We start from the raw sequence: 4,737 nt of genomic DNA, 5'->3' as shown, positions 1-4,737 counted from the left end.
TCTGGTTCAGTTTTCATTATTTGTTGTCAATGAATTTCATTTTTTTTTTTCTAGATCAACTATTTATAGAAGACCCATATTGGAGAGGAGGTAAGTCCTTGTTCTAGGTCAGCAAAAATATTGCTTATGACCCAGGTTAAATGTGTATGGGGGTTATTTTGGCCTTTACTTCAGCCCAACCAACTGAGCTTTTCTGCTGTAAGTCACCTGTAAGGCAAAGTCTCCTGTCCACTCTTTCAGCAGCAAAAAAAAAAAAAAAAAAAAAAAAGACTGCCATAATTCCTAGCTCTGCTTTCCTAGACACCATACAGAGATCCAAGAAAATTTACATTGGCAGCCTTCATTCCCTATTCCTGTTGCTGTAATAAGAGCCAGTTGACTTTATACGCCAAAGAGGTCTTTTTCTGTTATTTTTGAGTTCAGTAGTGATAGACATATGCATCTTAAGCTCCCCTCTTTGATCTTCACTACTTTCAGGAATCAATTTTTGGCAATTCTGGTTTTCAAATGTATCTTAGATTATTTTGCTTTTTGTTCTCATCAATTTTGCATTTATTTCTGAGAGAAGAATGGGAAAAGAAGCTCTTTTATTCAACCATAAGAACACTGGAATTTTTATATCTCATTGATGATTGTTCTTTCAGATCACTTCAGACCTGAGGTTCTAATGTCCCTATAGAGTAACCTCTCCAGCAAAAGAAACTAGTGGACATTTTTTAGAAAAATCGTGTCTATTAAATGGCAGTGTAGTTTTATTGGATTATTTTGTATAGGATTTTATGAATAGAAGAGGCAACATTTCTAAATTCTATACTCTGTTTCTAAATCTATCAAATTACCACTGGTATTTCCGTGTTACTTTTTTTTATCCATGGCATTTTTTTCTCCTCTGATCTATTTGGGAGATTGCTGCTAGGAGCATTCACTGCCAAATATGCTGCTCTATGCAGAAATTCTAAATAACTTTGTCAATAAAATGTCTTTCAAGACTTCAGATCATTAATAAGATGATAGGTTCAATTAAAAAACAAGGAATGGAGTTAGAAGATAAAGACTCATGTGTTTCATCTGTACTGTTTATTACTTGTTCGCAGTGAGCTTGGCCCATAATTTCTATGACACTCAGTTTTCATCCAAATAAAAAAGGAATAATACCATCTACCAAAAATATGTAAGAATCAATGAGACATTATGTACAAAAAAAAAAGTGTTATGGCTAATAAAACACAAAATAATTAAAATCATCATAATTATTTTCATTCATATTAGCATCATTTATAATAAGGGTAACAGTAATGGCTATTCAAATTTAAATGAAGCAGCTAACTGTGGAAACTGATAGCTTACTTTCGAGGAGAATTTTTTGTTTTGCTTTGCTTGTTTCTGTATTTCTGGGTAATCATCAAGATGTATTAATTGGTTTTGAGATACTCAGAGTCCCCAAGTATTTTATCATTGCTCTTAAGGGAAAACTAATTAGTTATGATTCACATCACAGATGCGTCTCCTTGAATTCTTCAAGGAGGGAGACAAGAGCATGATTATTTGGGCCTCTGAACTGGGAGAGATGAGAAGCAGAAGAGCCTCTTTGGACAGGCAGGAAGGTTCACTGTGACAAGTAGGCAGGAGTGGGAGTAGTCTAGGGATATTGCTGAGTGGTTCAGACATAATGAAGAATAACCATCTCTTATTTTAGAAAATAAATATCCTTTCATCTTCAGGATTGTTCTTGGCTGAATCATCAGCACTGAAAATTTACTCAGCTGAATTAGGGTAAGTGGGGAGAAATTAGGTTGTCTTTGATAATATTTGTTAGAGGCTTGTTTATGCAGTGATTTGCATAAAGCTTTCTAGCTTTCATACCAATTTTTCTTGCTACAATGGTATATAGGACATCAGCTAATCAGTATGTTAACATCTTTTGCTTTAAAGATGCTAAAAATTCAAATGACCATGCCTCTTTACACATGTGTTCATGATTAATTATTTACTCCCATGATCTGTTTTAAGAAATGTTTATTAAGAGCCTACCAGAATCTTGAGAAGGTCCCTGGGTGGTGCAAACAGTCTGTACTTGACAGCTAACCTAAGGGTTGGCAATTTGAATTCACCCAGTAATACTGGGGAAGAAAAGGCCTGGAGATCTTCTGTTAAGATTATAACGAAGAAAACTCTATGAAGCAGTTCTGCTCTGCAACACATTGAGTTGTCCTAAATTGGAACTGACTCAACGGCAACTAAGAACAACAGGTACTTTAGGGTACATCTAACAAAATAAATGTCTATCACAGTGAAAGAAACAGTAGATTTGTTGGAGGAATAAAACTCATGGATTCAATGCTGAACTATAACGTGTGAAATGAGTTGTAAACCTACGTGCTTATGTGAAACTAGGACTTAAACCTATGTGTTGATGTTGAGTATGCTGGTAAAATCGTGCATCTGGTAATAGAGTAGGAAAGTGAAATTAGTAAAGATAGATGGCAGCTATCTGTCCAAAGCTAGTAACTCAAGCCACAAAATGAAGGTAATCAATGAAACAAAGAGTAAAGCAGATATCTGATTAGAGAAATTTGGAGATGGGTGGGGGGAGGGGGTGAAATGAATGGTAAAGAAATGAATGGCAGAGTAAAGGAAAGTGAAGAAGAAAAGTGAACTCAAAAGAAGTTCTAATGGAGGTTCATGACGCTGCTTTGAAAGAGAAGAAAATTATTTCAAAAATAAGATATTGGTCAGTGTTGCCGTATGGCACATATAAGCTCAAGTAGTTAAGACAACTGAGAAGAGATTATTGGTTTAAGAAGCTGTTGCCACCTTTGTCTTTGAGGTAATATTTTTTAAATAATGTATGTGAGAGAAGTCATATTGTATTTTTGAAAATGTGATCTAAGTTGTGTTTTAGGGAGAAACTTCTCTTTCAGAGTTTAATAAAGGGGACAGGTGAGGATAGCAAATTCACTTTTAAAATGACAAATATTTACTGGCAACCTTCTCTATGCCTAAGTCTGGGATTAGTCACTAGGGATACAAGTAGGAAAACAACATTTCTTGAAGAGGCTTAACATTTTTACTGAAACATTATTAGAATTAAGTAGTTTTATAGACCGAGGGAAAGATGTAAATGAGTAGTAGAATTTCAGTTTAAAATTAAGAAAGGGATAAATTTATGGAGAACAGGACCTTAAGAGACTGTAAATGATAGAATGAACAGTATAGAGGAAAACAGATAATGTCTCAGTCATCTAGTGCTGCTAGAACAGAAATACCACAAGTGGATGGCTTTAACAAAGAGAAATTAATGTTTTCAAAGTCTAGTAGGCTACAAGTTCAAATTCAGGGCATCAGTTCCAGGGGAAGGCTTTCTCTCTCTTGTCAGCTCTGGAGGAAGGTCCTTCTCATTAGTCTTCCCCTGATCGAGGAGCTTTTCAGGTGCAGGGACCCCAGGTTCAAAGGATGTGTCATGCTCCTGGTGGCACGACATCCCTCCTCTCTGCTAGCTTCTCTTTCCTTTTATCTCTGGAGCTGTGCAGGCCACACTCCAGGGAAACTCCCTTTACATTGGATCTGGGTATCATCTGTTAAGGGTGTTAAAATCCCACCCTAATCCTCTTTAACATAAAATTGCAATCACAAAATGGAGGACAACCACAGAATACTGAGAATCATGGCCCAGCCAAAATGATATGCACGCTTTTTGGGAGACGTAATTCAGTCCATGACAAAATAATATTTTTAATAAAAGGATGCATTTCTGGATCTGAAAAGAAAGAGTAAAAGATGGGGGTGACGTAGAGAAGACTGAGGTAAAAAGGGGATAATTTGAGAATTTCAGATAAGAAACTGTAAGAACAAAGCTGGAGTGAGGCCTAAATTCTTTATAGATTAAGGCAGTGGTTCTCAGGGCAATTTTGTTCCACAGGGAATATCTGGCAATTTTCACAAAGATTTTTGGTTGTCACAACTGGGAAAGGGAGTTATGGGCACCTAGTACTAGATACTGGCTATTGGTAGAGACCCTGGATGCTGCTAAACATTCTTTATCACAAAGAACAACCCTCCACAACATCCTGGCCACTAATATTAAGAAGGAAAGAACATCACATTTCATCCAGTTTCTTTACTCACAATTGTACTTAAGACTTTTGAACTCATTGTCATAAATAGATAACTAGATGAGAAATGCATTTCTGAAAGAGGTTGGACAGTTATCTGTGCACATTGGGGAAGAAAACAGCCCTGGAGGAAAAAAAAAAAAAAACATGGGTGTAAGTTTTGGTCCTAGCTTGAATAAAGTGACAAAGTACAGAATGATGTTGATTTAAGTGATACTACTATGTTTTCCCTCATTCTAGAATATCCTGTCTCCAAGGTGCAAATACATATTTTTAAAATTCTTTGGCAAATGAAACAGTCCTGGTTATGCAGTGGTTAAGTGCTGGGCTGCTAACCGAAAGGCAATGGAACCCACATCAGGAAAAAGATGTGGCAACCTGCTCCCGTAAAAATTACAGCTTGGAAACATTATTGGGCAGTTCTACTCCATCCTAAAGGGTCGCTATGAGTCAGTTGACTTCATGGCAAGAGGCAACGGGTTTGGTTTTTGGTATGGCAAGTTTATACCACAGTGCAGTGAAAGGTGCAGGTCAAAACTACAGTCCTTTCTGTTGCATTTAAAAAATATATAATAAAAATGATTACTCATGCCAATCTTCCACCCAATCAAATAATCAATAAATC

Source organism: Loxodonta africana, chromosome 1 (genome assembly GCF_030014295.1).
Source record: "Loxodonta africana isolate mLoxAfr1 chromosome 1, mLoxAfr1.hap2, whole genome shotgun sequence".
Classification (NCBI taxonomy): domain Eukaryota; kingdom Metazoa; phylum Chordata; class Mammalia; order Proboscidea; family Elephantidae; genus Loxodonta; species Loxodonta africana.
This window is presented reverse-complemented; position numbering follows the sequence as displayed.